This window comes from Schistocerca americana, chromosome X (genome assembly GCF_021461395.2).
Source record: "Schistocerca americana isolate TAMUIC-IGC-003095 chromosome X, iqSchAmer2.1, whole genome shotgun sequence".
NCBI lineage: Eukaryota > Metazoa > Arthropoda > Insecta > Orthoptera > Acrididae > Schistocerca > Schistocerca americana.
The window spans coordinates 592,629,598-592,649,050 of record NC_060130.1 but is presented as its reverse complement, the minus strand read 5'-3'; the positions used below and the strand labels follow the sequence as shown (position 1 = coordinate 592,649,050).

Below are 19,453 nucleotides of genomic sequence, written 5' to 3'. Positions count from 1 at the left end.
CGAAACCAGAACAGCTGTTAGCATGAGTGACATGAAAGTAGATATCTTAGGTGTTGCGAAACAACTCAAATCACTTAATAAAGGCAAGTCTTCCAGTCCAGATGGTATACCAATCAGGTTCCTCTCAGAGTATGCAGATACAATAGCGCCTTTCTTATCACTCATATACAACCACTCACTTGGCGAAAGGTCTATACCTAAGAGACTGGAAAGTAGCACAGGTCATACCAATATTCAAGAAGGGAAATAGGAGTAACCCACTAAATTACAGACCCATATCACTGACCTCAATTTGCAGTTGGGTTTTGGAGCATATACTGTACTCGAACATTATGAATCACCTTGAAGAAAATGATTTATTGATACATAACCAACATGGATTCAGAAAATATCATTCTTGTGCAACACAGCTAGCTCTTTATTCCCATGAAGTAATGAGTGCTGTCGACAAGGGATCTCAGATCGATTCCATATTCCTAGGTTTCCAGAAGGCTTTTGATACCATTCCTCACAAGTGACTATTAATCAAATTGCGCGCATATGGAGTATCGTCTCAGTAGTGTGTCTGGATTTGAGGTCACTTTCCATAGTGATAGACAGTAAATCATTGAGTAGAACAGAAGTGATATCTGGCGTTCCGCAAGGTAGTGTCATAGGCCCTCTGCTATGATCTAGGTGATAATCTGAGCAGCCACCCTTAGATTGTTTGCAGATGACACTGTAATTTACCGTCTAGTAAAATCATCAGACGATCAATTCCAATTACAAAATGATCTAGAGAGAATTTCTGTATGGTGCGAAAAGTAGCAATTATCACTAAACAAAGAAAAGTGTGGTGTTGTCATCCACATGGGTACTAAAAGAAATCCGATAAATTTTGGGTATACAATAAATAACAGAAATCTAAGGGCTGTCAATTCGACTAAATACATAGGAATTACAATTACGAGCAACTTAAATTAGAAAGATCACATGGATAATATTGTGGGGAGGGCGAAACAAAGACTGCGCTTTGTTGGCAGAACACTTAGAAGATGCGACAAACCCACTAAAGAGACAGCCTACATTACACTTGTCTATCCTCTCCTGGAATATTGCTGAGCGGTATGGGATCCTTACCAGGTAGAATTGACGGAGGACATTGAAAAAGTGCAAAGAAGGGCTGCTCGTTTTGTGTTATTGCACAGTAGGGGTGAGAGTGTCACTGATATGATATGCGAGTTGGGGTGGTAGTCACTGAAACAAAGGTGGTTTTCTTTGCGGCAAGATCTATTTATGAAATTTCAATCATTAACTTTCTCTTCTGAATGCATAAATATTTTGTTGACACCCACCTATAAGGGGAGAAATGATAATCATAATAAAATAAGAGAAATCAGAGCTTGAACGGAAAGATTTAGGTGTTCCTTTTTCCCACGCGCCATTCAAGAGTGGAATGATAGAGAAGTAGTATGAAAATGGTTCGATGAACCCTCTGCCAGGCACTTAAGTGCGAATTGCAGAGCAACGATGTAGATGTAGATATGTGGTGAGTTAATAAAATGTTGGAGGGTGTGTTGAAAACTAATGCCACCAAATTTTTTATGTGATAACTCTGCACCTTTTTTAAAAATAAAACAAACATTATTAACATTCTACATCTTGATTCTTCATGTACACATATTTGTAGCCCTCTAACACCACTGCGCTCTAAATTGTAGTGTGTAACATGGCAGTGTGTAATGCAACTATGTTGGTGCCTGAGAAACAGCATGCTGTAATCAAGTTTCTAATTTGAAGAGCTCATCCACACTTGGAGCAACCTCCCATTCAGCATGACAATGCCAGACCACACACAAGTGCTGCGACATCTGCAACAGTCTGATGCCTTGGGTTCCCTGTCAGTGATTACCCTCCATAAAGTTCCGACTTGGCCCCATCCAATTTGCATCTGTTTCCAAAACATAAAGAACAGCTTCAAGGGCTTCACTATGTTAGTGATGAAGTGATGCAAGCAGAGGGAAACACTGAACAGTGACAGTATCAACAAATTGGTCTCTTGGGAGAAATGTGTTCATCACCAGAGTGACTATTTGTAGAAATGAATATGTAAACATGAAGAATAAAGATGTAGAATATCAATAACATTCATTTTATATAAAAAGCCTTAATAGTTATAACAAAAAAAAGAAGAAAAAAATTGGAGACATTACTTTTCAGAACATCCTCGTAAAAGTTAATGTAACCATTTTATATGTCAACATTGGGAACAATCATTTACTAGTACATACACCATTTACAGACTTTTAAGCATTTATGCACATTTATAATTATTTGCTTGATTGATTAAGGGTGGTAGGCAGACGAATGGGCTGACTTGGATCAGGAAAGGCACCACAGGACATTTTAATTTCCACTGTCTATAATTTTACAAATAAATTCATAAAACTTTGTCAGTAAGACCAGGAGGGATTCAGGATTCACACTCATAGCAGTGGAAGTCCAGAAATAAAATAATTTTTTTTTTACATGTGAAATTTCATCATTTTTTTCATTTACTATTGGCTGCATTTGTTGCTATAGGTATACTTTTCTTCATAAGTAAGAGATATTCTTCAATGAATTTTGCACAATATACAAACCACACTTACAGGTGTGTGAAACTATAGAATTTATTTAATTTTTTCTCAATTTTTACCACAGTTTTTAATGGATTTGGAAAATTCTAGAGTTTTGCGTTAAGGAGTTTGTGTTTAATAAGCATACCAAGTTTGAAAGTAATAGGATATTTATTTTGGATGTTACATTTACCTAAGCACAGAAATTTGTTTTTTGCTGAAAATGGCTGTTAAAGTTTCTGGTTGTATTTGGCATTCTTTTAGTACAGCCCAACACCATAAGCAGGTTCTTTTTCATTTTCTAAATCAGTTTTCTTTCTTTTCACATTCCTATGATGCATTCTTCTTGATTTTATCACCTCCAAAAATGATTTATCTGCTTCCACTACAAGCTCTCCATCTATAGCATACAAAGCTTTGATGCAATGCACTCTGGGCTTAATTCCCATTTTCTTTAAAACATATTTCCTGCTTTGCACACCATCAGTAAAACATTAAACTCCATCGTAAACACCAATAGCAAGTGCATTTCTTCCCACAAAAATGGCTTTTGGCAATCTATCCCATACACATTGGTTAAAACTTTCATTTGGATTTTGGGTACCACCATGAAGACATTTATTCAATAATTTTTCATTTGCAAGGTCCCTGAATATAGGTTTGATGGCTTCCATTACAGCAGTTGGTAGAGAATTCCTGTGATGATATTCTTCACCACCAGCAATTGACCTTTGGTAGCCACACACACACACACACACACACACACACACACACACACACACACACACACACCAATATTCACTTCCTTTTGGGCACAAGTTGTGGGTAGGGTTATAATCTGTGGACATTTTGCGGAAGTTTAAGGCCCAAACTGCTTGCTTCATATTTTTCAAGTCCCCTGTGTTCCTTCTTATTGCCAGGCCATAATATGTCTGTAGCTTGTCAATTTCTGCATCCGTCAGTCGCCCTCTCCCTTTTATTCCCTTCCCATCAGGTAATTTTTTTCCTAACAAATTTTGTCTCAACCTTCCAAGTCTAGTGCCAAGTCTTTTCTGTACACATCCCACACATTCTAACTTCTGCACAATAGTCTCAGCTCTATATGGATCACATTTCTGAAACTCAAGGAAAGCTTTGCTATCACCATCACCAAGACACTTCACATATCGCAGGCCACGGGAGGCAACAGATCTGATAAACTGCCCTTCCACTTGAGCTTTTATAGTTCATATTATATTGATCATCTGGAATCCCTTTCACGCAGCTATTACAAAATTTGCTCAACACTTCAGCATCTAGTACTTTGCTAGTGTCAGCAGATGTTGTAACACCACCATTCAATGAGTTAAGTCCCATAGTGCTCAGAGCCACCACCATTCAATGAAGTGTGCCCTCTTTTTTGCCAAGTACCATCAAAAGTGGCCACTATGGCCCTGTCACCATCATTTTTGATAATAGATTCTTCTGCAACACTTTTCATTGATGATTCTGCAACTTGCTGGAGGAGGTGAAGGATTCAGCACATGCCATATGCTACTCTCAAATTCTTTCATAACCTTTGTTTATGATTTTAGATGTTGTGCAAGATGCACAAATGTTGCATTTGCTGCACATCACAGATATGTTCATACCAAGGCGTTTCCTGGCACTCTCATCTTCCACCACAGAAACACACTGCAAACGAAAGCAATGCTTGCAGATAACATTGTCCAATATTAACTGTGACAGTATGTTAACATCAACAATAATATGACATGAATGTTCAGATTCACAGCCTCCATTTTGATTTGCACAAAAAATAAGTTTCCTTCTTGAAGTACTCGGCAGTGGTTTTTTTACTGGCTCTGAGAGGTTGCAGTCTTGAGACACTGGTGTAACATTTGTTATAGCCCCCTTTACTGTGTATCTGTTGCCCTGGTGACGTTGATTACAGTTGAAGCAATGAATTCTAGGCATCTTGTGCGATAATTTGCCACAAATGAACACAAAACAACACAGCCAAATGAAAATTGTTTCGAAATTCACACCACCACACTGCAAGCTTTTCAAAACAGAGAACAAACAAAATCAATTATCAAAACAATGCACGTCGATAGCAGCAGAGAAAGTATCGATATCAATAGTCTTTTGTTTCACGTATGACAATCTCTGGCGCAAATATAAACATTCGAATTCTACAGAGCAGAATAAACTTATGAACGACAGAAGAATGCTGTGCAAAGGGGTGTGGTGCTGCATCTTGGTACACTTAAGACCAAATAACATGCCTTATAATCTCTCAAATATATATGTTTTATACATCAAACTATTCAGGAAGATGTGCACTACAAAATAGGCATATTTTTGAAAAATTGGATTTTTTTTTTTTTTAATTTTTGACATCCTACTCCTCTTAATGGAGGATGTTGTTCATGCCAGCAGAGTTTGAGCACTAAAAGTACAGTGATAAAAGCTGGAATGTAACAAGTACAATGGCTAAATTCACAATGGAAACTCTAGGTGCTTCCAAAATTTAATGTTAATTGTCTCGTAAGATAATTAGTTTCAATTAAAATTATGTTACTATAGTGTTTGGATGCCAGTCTTTCTAATGAGTAGTACCTATGTATCTAAGTGACTGATTAGTTCATACAAAATCTATCCTTACATGTCTTTATGATAAGTTCAATGATTCATTACTTTTAATCAATAAAGTTTCCAATACAACTAAATATGCTGTTGGAACCAGTTGACCAACAATTATCATAGGAAAAATTGAGTTAGCAAGAAATATAGTGTGATAGTGTGAATAGTGTTTGGACAGATTTGGGCATTTACTACTCGTACCCAATGATTGTAACTAACTACAAAATGGGAAAAAAAATGAATTATTAGTAGAGGTGCCATAAGAACAGATGGAAAGATTCTAGATTGCTCTGTTTCAAGATAACATGCTGTTTACCTCTAGGGGAGGTAAGATAAACTTAAACAATGGGTGGAAGAATGTAATAGAGTATGTTTGGAAGTAGGCCTGAGAATCAGTTATAATTTGACAAAACCAATGTACAGGTAACAGTTGAGTATAAAGTAGTACAAAGTGACTCTGAAGTCATGTAACCAGTTGATGACCTGATATGTAAAGCAGTTTAAGATAACAACTGGATGGACAGGAAAGAAAAAAAGATTTGGGGTGTTTTTCATAAACTACATAGAGCATAAACTCAAATTCATCACAGTGCTCTTCAAATCTCTGTAGTGTGATTCTGGGCCTATGATATAGATAGGTGTCCTTAAAAATAAAGTGACTGGTGAGGAAGGAGTCTGTCAGAGAGAGATGTACATGGTCAACAATGATATTAACATTAGAGCTGGTCAGTGGATTCAGTTATCCATCGAGTAATGTGGAGTACCAGGTACTGTGTGCCCACTGGTTACTTTTGGTGCTGCTGTAGATGCAGATGAGAAGTCTGGGTCCAGCCAGAGCAAATAAAATGACAGCTACTTGGCTTAAATATAGCTAGATAGCTGATTTGGTTAATGGATGAGTAAATTAGAGCTACCAACTAGTGTGCTCCCTGCAGTTATCTGCAAGAGGCAGTGGGGAAAGAGATGAGGCAGTCATTTGACAAAAGACAGCAGATGGACATTGACACTATTTTCTCATATGCTGAATGTATTGAACAGAGAGAAGCATGTATATTGAAATTTATATTGATTTGCAGATTCTTCTTGATCAAGTCTGAGAATATTATTCCATCTCTAACTGAAAAATAATAATTTTTCTACATGTGAAATATGAAAATGGTTGTATGGCAGTTTTTTGAGAAAGAAGAGCACCAAAACAAACTATGTAGCCTGTGTGGGGTCCTGAGAGACAAGTGGAGGAAAGTGTAGTCTCAACAATTATGTAAAGAAATGTTACAAAAATTATAATAGTGATGAGGGGCCAAGAAAATAATGAAATATTGAAGTACAAAAAATGAATATATGTATGTGAAAATTTCTGAAGATATTTGTGAATAAATTATTTAGTAAAAATGTATTTATTGTTAAGTTTTCCTATTATTCCTATGGTGGGTTGAATATGCACCACCTGGAATCTGACGTTTCTCTCCAGAATAAAATCCTTTGCCAAGAAAGACATTTCCATTTTGTAGATTTGAGCAAAGTGCAAAAATTTATTTAATTTATACTGATCACAAAATATTTAGTATGATAGTCTTATAAATTTGTATGAGTAGATGAATTTTAGGACTGCAGTGATTTTTATTAATGTATAATTAGTTGACAATGTACTAACTTACTGAGAATGCATAAAGAGCAGCAGAAGTTGTCTACAGCTATTTTTTTGAAACCAACAAACAGCACAGTTTAATTTAAAACAGAAGAAAAAATTTGATACCTGTATCTTAGTGGTTAATATGGTTATGATAACACACTATTTTTGAGGCCATAGTGACAAATTATCATTATATTTAGCATATCAAAAAGTATGTAAAGTGAAATAGATGCCTGGCCATGTATGTGGGATTTGGGGAAACAATGCTACCCTGGGGCCACAGAGGCTGAGTGTTTGAAATTCCCTCACTCCCCATTCAACCAGAGCTACTTGGAGTCCCCAACTGAAATGGCACAGAAGCTCTGCCTCTGTAAAAGTTGCCCAGTGCTAAATGACTTAAACCACAGCTCTTATGATGTTTTGTGTAACAACCACAGATCTTAAAGAGGCCCATATAAAAATCCTCGGTAGTCTAGCAATAAAGCTCCTACATGTGTACATGTGTCTTGAAGGCATTCTCCTGAAAGCCATGTGTCTACTGACTATCAACAAGCTGGCACAGAACAAATCATTTCCAGTGTTCTACAGACAAATCACAATATTCCCATGCATGCTCCATTTGTATCTGAGATTAATTAATTAATTCATTCATCCATCCATCATATTCTGTGGTCCACATCAAGAAGAAACACCTTCAGGGATGTGGAATGTGTCAAGGTATACATTAACATGAGAAGAAGACACCATAGAAAGATAATCTGTGTACTGTATTAACAATAAACTCTCGCTCCACAGCTTAGTGCTATTCATGCTTATGCTATCTAAAATTAGTTGAGTAAATTAATAAGAAAGCTGCTACTTTGACAAAAGCTGTTGCCTCCTCAGTTTTATTACACAGCTGTTGTTTATTGCTATTAGTAGCTAAGATTTACATGATTACGATGCTGTTTTTCAGAGAAAACTTTTTTACATCTATAAATACTGAGTGCTCTTATATTACATTATTACTTTTCTTACAGCTTTATAACAAACACTGAAATTTTCAGTCTGAGTCTAGATACTCTGATAATTTGCTGAAAAAGTGGATAATGGGGTACATTTAAATTTGCTTTTGTAGTGGTAGGGATTCACAATTTCTTACTTTATGGTAGAACTTTTTGTATATCTTATAGACCTGATAATGACATAGGTTAAACAATAATAGACATGCAGGTTGTCATTTGCCACATTTCACCTTGCTCTGAAGGCACATGTTACTCTATCACATGCTCTCCACTTGACCTTGGAGTGCTCATTGTTCTGCTTAATCTGTGTATGACTGCTGACTACATAATTTGAATCCATTATGTAGATACATAAAAAAATTGTACTTATAAAAGTAAAAATTTTGTTTGCAGGTGGCTGGTTTATAGAGAAAATTGTGGTCGACAATAAAGTCCACCTCCAGGTCCTGACGTGGCTTCTCAGAGCTGATGCTGTTTCTTCCGAGAATTATACTGTGGTGGTGATCTGCTTGCAGGCAGTAGATGAAGAATGTTGAACAGAGCCTAAATGATTGTTTTGTAAATTTAAAAGCAATGTGCTGGGGAGACAAGTAAATAAATAATTAAAAAATGGCATGTGGTTCATGCTTTGTGGAGCTAAAAGCTTGTGATATGTAATGTGAAATTGTCCCTAAGACCATATATGTGCTGTCATTCTCTCTATTAAACCAGTCTCTGTTTTGCAGAACAAGCTGTTTTCAGAATCTGGTTATTCCTAGACCCTGTGGGTTGCTATTTATGTATGAGTTTTGTAATGACGGAATTTCAGTGATACACTACTTAGGTACATCATTAACCTGCCATTTTGCTTTAGTGGGGTAGCTTATTTTCTAATAGAAAACCTGTGTGACAATAGTAGAGTCATCTGTACTTACATTAAATTTGAATGTACTATGAAGTAAGGGAGAGAAACGGGGTGGGCTGGGAGATTGCGAAAGGTTTTAGCAAAGTGCGTTAATATTTTAAAATAGATTGTAAGTATTTTGGCATTGAGTTTTTTTTTAATTCACTTATGAAATAAGGTATGAACTACATTGTAACTTTTGCAGAAGTATTTAATGATGTGTCATTTGACAAAATTGATGTCCGAGTTAAAGATTTCTTTCTGCAAGTCAAAAATCGATTTTGGCATTTTGTGTTTAACTGTAACCATAACCTCAGTTTCTGATTTCGAGAATCTGATGTGCTTCTTCATGATAAATAATGTGAAACTTTTTTTAATAGCCTTTGATGTCCACCAGAAAACTGACTAAAACTCTTTGCCATATACTGCATTTAAAATCTACTGATGTACGTGTCATATTACCTTTGCTGCACGAGAGGCTGCTGGTCAGCTCTATAATCTGATCTATGTATGTGAAAATAAAACATGTAAATGTCATCTCTTATACTGAGTGATTCCATGAATTGATAGTACAACAGATCTAACAAACTGATTTATCTTTTTCAGATTGTGCTGTAATTTACAATGTAGCTTTTTTTAGGGGTATTTGAGTACAAAAGATAACCATACAGTCTCACTTTCTGGATATAAACTTTACCGATCGGTATGGCTTGCTAAATATGTAAATCAGTATGATTATCCTTCGATGAAACCACACCACATGTATTTTTGAATACATTAGACGCTCCTTCTGTTCGCCTTCCCTCCTCCTTACCCTCGTGCCCCCCCTCCCCCCTCCATATCTCACTGTAATTCATACTGGCCCCCTGCCTCCTCTCCTTCGTGTCTCCATTCCACTCATGTTGCTGCTTAATTCCTTCAAGTCTCCCTGTTCTTTTTCACATTTCATATATGTAGAAGACCAAAACAGTCAATAGACCAGTTAGGCTGCACTGCAGTTTTTGGTCTTTATTTTTTCGCAAGCTTTGGGACTAATTTGAGTAGTGCTATTAATGTGGGTCCTACAGGAAGCCTGTGCATTACATTAAAGTATCATACTTCTTAATGAACACTGCTACAGGGATATTCAAACTTTGATGTAAAATGTGTAATCCACTAAAGGCCTTTTGATTGGGTGTCAGTTTACCTAGGACTTGTAAATGTTTTAAATTAATGTCAGCACATAAAGAGAAGCAAAACATTCTTTATGTTTGCTATTATTCTGGATAGTTACATAAGTTCTGCTTGTTGTCAGAGGTACAAAGGTGTCATAGTAATGTTTCTAAATCCATCTGCCAATTGGAACAGTTACTTGCTGAAAGGATCCTCTCAAAATTAAAACAGAACATTTTGAGCAGAGTTCTTTTCTACTACATGATGGTGTTGTACAGGAATCCTTGCTTTCCTTCATTTGGCAGGAGGAAATGTACAATGTGATAAGAATGTGAAGGAGAAGAAGAGAGAGGAAATGTCATATATTTTGGCACACATTTCATGTACTAGTAAGCATTCAGACTGGGCCGCTGAGTGCGTGATATCATTACACACACACACACACACACACACACACACACACACACACACACTAAAACTTGATGTAAAGAAATTGAATTGAAAACTTTATTTGGCAAGAGAGGAGACAAATCTCATTTGTATATGAAGTGTAATGATTAAGGTAATAACTACAGTTCCAGTGGCAACACATCAGTTCTAGAATGCGTAGTGATGCACACAACAGGAGATTGATAGATTCCTTGGTGATTTTTTCACAGATCTGACAGAGGCATCATTAATACAATAGGAACTCTGTAGCTGAATAAAGATAGTGGCAAACTATATCTCTCCATGTAAGGAATAAATGAATCACATTCTAAATCTTTAGCCATGTTGTAGTTTGAACAGAAACAGTATGTCCCATACTGATTTTTGTAGTGCCACTGAGAATTCTTCCCTTCGTCAATGATATAATTTTTTGTTGTCATTTTCCACTCTTGAGCACTTTTTTTTTTTTCATTGTGGCTAACAAGACTGACATGAAGAACTAACCAAAGCTCATGTCAGACACAGAGAAAATTATTAAAACTAACAAGAAATAACAGCAGACTGTTCAAAGTAAATGTCAATTAATAGAAATTGCAGGAGCAAATGTTGAAAAATATGTTCACTACGCTCACTAAGAGATGGCAGCTTGGAAAGGCATGGAAAACGGTGGGAGAGACTGTGTTAATTGTTGGATAAAATTGTCACAAAAGTGCAGCAAAGGGTAATATGCAAACTTCATAGTAATTCATTTGTTACCTGTCTTGTGGTTTAAGTATACTTAATGGTACAACATTATATGTTTGCTTGTTTGGTTTGGTGCAATATAGTAGTTGATAAGCTATTATTTTTCAGGTAGTTGTACCCTTAAATTTAAAATTAGCTACAGAAAACTTCCATGACGTTATCCTTTTATGGATGAAAAAGGAAACATTTTTATTTCATCAGTTTTACCAAGTGTGGGCTGAATATTTGCACTGTTAAACATCACTTTCAGTTTTTAAGAAAATGTATGTCGCACCTAGAGAAATAAGCTTATCACTTTTTGACTGTGACCACCCATGTTCATTAATTTGGTAGTGGTACTGTGCACAACACATGGTGTTACAGTTCCTTATTGTGTAGTATAATTTTTGCGTTGCATATCAAAATCATTCCTAGCCATGTATGCACACACGATGGTGAGACATTATTCCCTTTTAAGCTCAGAAATTGTCTTCTCTTATGTTTACTTTTATTTCCCTGTACTAATATTGAATGTGTATCACATCATTGTGTGTGCTCTCATGTTCTGGTCATAGTAGTGCATTTACAGCTACTTTGTTCATCTTGACAATAGGTCTAGTGAAAACTGGTAAAACATAAGACTGGTCTGTTCAGTAGCAGTACTTTGCAAAATGAAGACTTTATTAAATTGTTATTGGTTATTATTTTTGTGTCTGAATTTGCAGTTGTGCTATAGGTGGTTGGTTTTGTGTGTGTGTGTGTGTGTGTGTGTGTGTGTGTGTGTGTGTGTGTGTAAGTTTCCATGAAAACTGTGCAAATATGTTATAAATATTGGGTTATATTGTATTATATTATGAATGGTGAATTATGGCTCATTAATAACATGCTGAAAGTAAACACAGGAAGAAAAGAAAATTGCAGCAAACATCACATATAAAGTTTCCTAATTCATTCAGATTTTAAATATTGTTGCTGAAAGAAAGCAGCTTAAAGAATCACAGAACACACAATTGTTGAGGTTCATTTACCGTCCTTATAATCTGCCCACTGTAAATTGCTCCTTCCTCTCTTTCCTTCTAATGACATGATCTTTTTCAGGTTATCTGTTTGTTACAATTACTTATGGGTGTTCCTGGAATGGTTTGTTACCTTTTACATCACTCCTTGTTAATTACCTAATTTTGTAAATGATGGATAAATCTCTGTGTTCCGTGTCACCATCTCTTTATATATTCTCTTTTTGGCATTCAGATGTCCATCACAAAAATGGACATTGTTAATACTGCAGTGATTGAGCTACTTTCACCTCTTTCTCCTCTCTGCCAGTTCTTAATGACAAAAATTGTGTTGCTAGGCATTAGTAAATATATTGTTTGTTTACCATCCATATATCACCATTTAGTATTGGAAATGCAAAGTACTCTTACAATAACTTTTAGAGCTGCTTTAACATCTCATGTAATTGACGTTTATGGAAAATGTTCTGATGATGACCATCAGCAGTATTCAGTACTTTTTTTCCATACTGATTGAGGAATATCTTTGTAGATTTTCATTTGTCATTTTATAATTTGTATGCTTGTCCAGTATTTTTGGAAATTGTCATTTTCTTGGAAAAGTGGACCACTAGTGTGAAGAATTGTATGTGTGTACTATGATTCAGGTCACCACCTTTAAACTTTGGATTAAGTGTTGCATTAAAATTTGATACTAGGTAATAGCCAGTGCTGTTGGTCATAGCCACCACTGTATTTGTGAAACATTGTTTCAGTCATGTTTATTAACAATCTTTCTTGCTACAAGAACAGCAGAGCTATGTTTCTTGAGTGATAGTTCCTTGTGAAGTTTCTGTTACCAGCAATGTCATCAGACAGGTGTCTGCTGTTTGTATGTTTAGCAAGTGCAAAACTTCCAAAACAAGAATATAAATTCTTGTGTGACATATCATTTTCACAGCTGCTATAATGAATTTCTTGTTGGTTATCATTGCATAAATTTATTTTTCTAAAAATTGTTATTGTAAATAAAATGAATACATTAACTATCGAAAACCTTATATAAATAGGTTACTGATGATCTCATGTTGCTTGCTGAGTTTTTGTTATGTTATCCTTTTCACTAAGTAATTATTGTTTCCCTTTGATTAACAGCTCAGAAATTTAATTGTTGGTCTAAAATTGTGTGTAAGTTTACCCAGTCAAATTTATAACAATGTATTGTGTTTACATAATTCTTCATTGTTTTTTTGTGTGTGATTTGTTTTTGTAATGTGTGAGAGAGATCCTGCATATAAAGAAAGAAATGCTGCAGTTATGAAAAGCAATATTTAGGTAACTTCTGCTGTGTTATTATTTGATGATCATATTCATTTGTGTGCTGTTGGATATTATAAATGTGTTTTACGTTATGTTAAAGATAAAAACAAGATGATTAAAATTGTCTTGTTTAGCTCCAGGAAATAAAATGTTGGAGGAGCTACAAAGCTTGTAGAATTTTAAGGTAAAGCAGTGTTTCTTTTACCTTTTTTCCATAATTTTGTGGGGAAGGAACATTATATTTATTACCGTAACAGTAAATGCTGTGGGCCATTGTACAAGTCACTTGTCATTCATCCAAGGCACTAAACTTAAGAATCTTTACTGCAGTGATCACTGTGTGTGTGTTTGGAGAAACTACATTTGTGAATGAATTAGTCGGACGATATATCCACTGTGTGTGAAGTGAATCAGAAATAAAACAGTTCATGGTAATTTTTTTACTCAGTTTTATTTGTGTCCTTTATCCTCTCATCCACATCAGTTTATTTATTAGTATTTAAGATTCAGTGCTATTGATGACCTCAAGGGTCATCTGGTGTAATTAGTAAATCATGTTTCATAGATAACATTAACAATAAATGTTATGTGTACAGCAAGTCAGTGGAACAGCTATTGCACACACTTCTAAAACCAATATGTTTGTATGGCTACATATTGTCTGTTGACATGCTTCTAACTAACTACCAATTTTTAATCAAGCCCCTAAGGCTGTGAGAAGCAACTTCAGTCTGATTTTAAAAATAATTCTGCTGCCCGTCAGAATGTCATTTCCATTGGTAGATTGCAAAGAGTTTTATAGATCTGGGTTTCTTGCCTATTTGTACCAACATTACATTCACTAGAAGGTAACCCTGTCAATTTTCCTTCTAATATTGTGTTTGTAAATACTGTTCAAATTCTAATAGGTTCTTGATAAAAAATTTAATCAGTGATTAAATATACTCAGAGTGTGGCTAATGATTTTTTAAACAAAATGTATGTGGAGAACCCCACACAATGGTATCTATCGGTTTTCTCTATATTGCTTCAAAAACACTGAACTAAATCAGATTATTTATTCTCTCCTAAATAAGAGATACTTTTTCCACTTTGTAGCTTTTGGTTCCATAGCATGTCTGCAAACATTTGTGTAGGGCATTGGAGACTTTGATACATTTAAAAATAAAATAGTTCTGTACAATGTACTACATTATCAGAAAAAACTGACTTAAAGAAAGTGATGCCGGAGGATATGAGATTGTTAAATTCATCATCAGGAAGAGTATAATTAAGAATAGTGTCAACAACAGTCAGCAAATTGTTGTGTACATGTTGGTTGAAATAATTCATCCCCCCCCCCCCCCCCCCCCCTGGGTCTGTCTCTCTCTCTCTCTCTCTCTCTCTCTCTCTCTCTCTCTCTCTCTCTCTCTGAGAGAATGAATTGTAAGGGATTTAGTTTTTTTATTTTTATGAAAGTTTCTGTTGTGCAGGAAAATAGGGTCCATGGTCAGTCCAGAATTTCCAGTTTTAGAAGTGAGAGGATAACTGCAGAATATTTTATGATGTCATTCATGTCTTTCCAGTTAGAACAGTAGGGGACCTTAACTGTCAATGGTAATCCACTTGAAAGTTGATATGTTCTTTGGAGTGTCTTATGCCTACATTAATGGGCTACCTTGTATTGTTGGGTAGAGCAAGAAGGAATATACTTTTTTCTGTGTAGTAGATGTATGATGTTTTGAAATACACACATACAGTATGTTTGAAAAGCTCCCCGTATTCTTGCAAAAACTATTATGGTCAGCAACAGAAAAAAAATATAAACTTCTGCCTGGAAACGTAAACTAGGTTATATGTGGGCCAACCTGTGGAAACTGCAGATGGTGTTCCATTTGGTTACTACCCCTTTTTTACATCATCCAGTTCTCTTCCAATAATCTTGAACTTGGTGTGTGTGGTTTGTATCTATGTCAGAGACCAATGAATGTCTTTAAATTACATATAGCCATAAATCTAAAGGCTTTAGGTCATATAAACAGGCAGCCATTTCTGCTTTCTCTTCAGTGGATCTGTCATCAATTAAAAGTTTTGGTGTGCTACCATCGTCTGAGATGTTGAAAGTGTAATTGTGTTGTGTCATGCATAAATCACCCTGTGCAAGGATAGCATTCTCTGCTGTGAACAAATTGTTGACAATGTGTCCATTAAAGTATACTTACCAACAAGTTAGTGACCCACTGTTCCTTTGCTTCTGTGCACGTGTTACTGAGAGTGCTTCCTAGTACACTGCAGAAGTTTAACTGGGAGGCTTTTTACATATCCTCCATATAGCTCAGATTTCTCTCCATGTGATTTCCATATTTTTGGAGCCCTAAAGAAAGACATTTGTGACTGTCTATTTGCTTTGGATGAAGAGGGGCAAGCCATGGTACAACCACAGTTCCATAGGTAACTGCAAACATTTTCACATGAAGGCATTGATCATCTTGTCTCTCAGTGGGATACATATGTTAACTGTTATGATGATTACTCTTGAAATAATAAATAGTTCAACAACTTCTTTTCCATGTGTCTCATTTTCATTTGCATGTTGATGCCCACAGCAGCTGAAATTCTTCACACAGTTGTTAAAGGAATATTTTCTATTCTTTGAACACTCACTCCCTACAATGGAACTGAGTTATGTCGGTTGTGACCCTTTCTCCCTGCTGCAAATGACCCAGTGTCTGCAAGTCACTGAAATAAATTGCTTAACTTTTTTTTTCTAAAAAATGTTTGAATCATTTTTGGACTCTTCTTTCAAAGCACAGCATGTTTCCATATGACCTCCTTTTCATTCAGCTATTGTGGCATGAACTTGGCAGCCACCATTTTCATTCCCAAATCTTCTGTCATAATTCGCTGCACTGAACTCCAAGTTACACCCAACAGCTCCACAATTTCTTCTGTGGTCTGTTGTTGATCTTAGTTGATGATTGTATGAATGTTTTCAATATTTTCATGTGTTCAGTTTGTGGAAGGACAACCAGAATGAGGTTTGTCATCAAGCGGGTCGAAGGCTTCCATCCAGTCACTCACTGATCAGTCTGGCCTGGAACGGAAGACAGCAAAACGACAGCTGAAATTTTAAATTTAGCATTTGAGAAATCTTTCACGCAGGAGGATCATACAAACATACTGCCGTTTGAGTCTTGTACAGATTTATGTATGGAGGACATAGTGATAGACATCCCTGGGGTTGTGAAGCAGCTGAATGGGTTGAAAATGAATAAATCCCCAGGTCCTGATGGGATTCCAATTCGGTTTTACAGAGAGTACTCTACTGCATTGGCTCCTTACTTAGCTTGCATTTATCGCGAATCTCTTGCCCAACATAAAGTGCCGAGCAACTGGAAAGAAGTGCAGGTGACGCCTGTATATAAGAAGGGTAGAAGGACGGATCCTCAAAATTACAGACCAATATCCTTAACATCGGTTTGTTGCAGGATTCTCGAACATATTCTCAGTTCGAATACAATGAATTTCCTTGAGGCAGAGAAGTTCCTGTCCATGCATCAGCACGGCTTTAGAAACCATCGCTCCTGCAAAATGCAACATGCCCTTTTTTCACATGATATCTTGCGAACCATGGGTGAAAGGTATCAGACGGATGCCATATTCCTTGACTTCCGGAAAGCGTTTCACTCGGTGCCACACTGCAGACTCCTAACTAAGGTACAAGCATATGGGTTTGGTTACCAAGTATGTGAGTGGCTCGAAGACTTCTTAAGTAATAGAACCCAATATGTTGTCCTCGATGGTGAGTGTTCACCGGAGGTGAGGGTATCATCTGGAGTGCCCCAGGGAAGTGTGGTAGGTCTGCTGTTGTTTACTATTTACATAAATTATCTTTTCGATAGGGTGGATAGCAATGTGCGGCTGTTTGCTGATGCTGCTGTGGTGTACGGGAAGGTGTCGTCATTAAGTGACTGTAGGAGGATACAAGATGACTTGGACAGGATTTGTGATTTGTGTAAAGAATGGCAGCTAACTCTAAACATAGATAAATGTAAATTAATGCAGATGAATAGGAAAAAGAATCCTGTAATGTTTGAATACTCCATTAGTAGTGTAGCACTTGCACAGTCACGTCGATTAAATATTTGGGCATAACATTGCAGAGCGATATGAAGTGGGACAAGCATACAATGGCAGTTGTGGGAAAGGCGGATAGTCGTCTTTGGTTCATTGGTAGAATTTTAGGAAGGAGATCGCTTATAAAACACTAATATGACCTATTCTTGAGTACTGCTAGAGCGTTTGGGATCCCTATCCAGGTTGGATTGAGGTAGGACATAGAAGCAATTCAGAGGCGGGCTGCTAGATTTGTTACTGGTAGGTTTGATCATCACGCGAGTGTTACAGAAATGCTTCAGGAACTCGGGTGGGAGTCTCTAGAGGAAAGGAGGCGTTCTTTTCATGAATCGCTACTGAGGTAATTTAGAGAACCAGCATTTGAGGCTGACTGCAGTACAATTTTACTGCCGCCAACTTCCATTTCGCGGAAAGACCACAAAGATAAGATAAAGAGAGATTAGGGCCCATACAGAGGCATGTAGGCAGTCATTTTTCCCTCGTTCTGTTTGGGAGTGGAACAGGGAGATAAGATGCTAGTTGTGGTACGAGGTACCCTCCGCCACACACTGTATGGTGGATTGCGGAATATGTATGTAGATGTAGATGTAGAACTGACACTTCAGTATTTTTGAAATGGGAAAACCACTCAAACATTTGAGTTTTCCCCATAACATTGTCCTTGTAAGCTGTTTGTTACATTTCAAGAGTTTCTATTCAACTTTTGTGAGCATAAATCAGAATTTCACTGCAGTATGCTGTTCATGAAAATCAAACAATTCAAAAACGACAATGACACAAAACAGTTGTCACTATAAACTCTGCCAAAACTACTACTGAACTCCTTCAGTGATGACACCAGGCATACTGACACTAGGTGCCCCTAGTGGAAAAACATGGTACTACAAAAGCTGTGACGACCAAAAAATTAGTTCAGTTTCATTTGGGTATTCCCTTGTAGAAGACAGTTGGTACAAATGCTGTAACCGATATTAATACGAAACTCAATTTACAAAATACACCCAGCTTGACCAAGTACACAATCAGCACCAAATTTCAGCAGGAAGCCCCACTAAATACAGAAATTTTGACTCTAAGTACAGAAATTTTGCAGTGCAAGTGTAACTGCCCATATTTGAAAAGGTATTTTTTTTTCCTTCCTAACTTTGACCAGCAACCTCCCATTAGAGTACGAGAAACCTTTTAAAAATCATGGTTTTGTGCATAAAGCAATAGAAAAGTTGATTAACGTAAAGTAAGAGATGAAATAAAATTAAGAAATATGACAGATGTGTTGCATGAACTGCAACTTTGATTCAAAAGTGATTCTACACATTTAATCTGGAGACCGCTGCTGATTAGCACAGAAACCCTTGTCATTAACATGTTGACTGCTGCATGCATAGCAGTGGATGTTTCACCGGCAGACACATGGCATCAAGTGTGATGCTGTGCTGTGGCCAGCGGCACCATTGTGACAATCAGCATGTTAATATAGCAAGTCCGGCAATGCTTCGCAATAGCTAAATACACTCCTGGAAATTGAAATAAGAACACCGTGAATTCATTGTCCCAGGAAGGGGAAACTTTATTGAGACATTCCTGGGGTCAGATACATCACATGATCACACTGACAGAACCACAGGCACATAGACACAGGCAACAGAGCATGCACAATGTCGGCACTAGTACAGTGTATATCCACCTTTCGCAGCAATGCAGGCTGCTATTCTCCCATGGAGACGATCGTAGAGATGCTGGATGTAGTCCTGTGGAACGGCTTGCCATGCCATTTCCACCTGGTGCCTCAGTTGGACCAGCGTTCGTGCTGGACGTGCAGACCGCGTGAGACGACGCTTCATCCAGTCCCAAACATGCTCAATGGGGGACAGATCCGGAGATCTTGCTGGCCAGGGTAGTTGACTCACACCTTCTAGAGCACGTTGGGTGGCACGGGATAGATGCGGACGTGCATTGTCCTGTTGGAACAGCAAGTT

General features: G+C 36.9%; 1 protein-coding gene across 2 annotated transcripts in view; it reads left to right on the top strand.

The window, feature by feature from the left end:
• Nucleotides 1–13,796, top strand: part of LOC124554939 (alpha-1,3-mannosyl-glycoprotein 2-beta-N-acetylglucosaminyltransferase) — an 89,759-nt gene extending 75,963 nt beyond the window's left edge. For both annotated transcript variants that reach the window (XM_047128638.1, XM_047128637.1), the window contains exon 12: nt 8,253–13,796. The gene's annotated coding sequence lies outside the window, so the exon portion shown is untranslated. The remainder of the gene's footprint in view (nt 1–8,252) is intronic.
• The last annotated feature ends 5,657 nt before the right edge of the window (nt 13,797–19,453 follow it).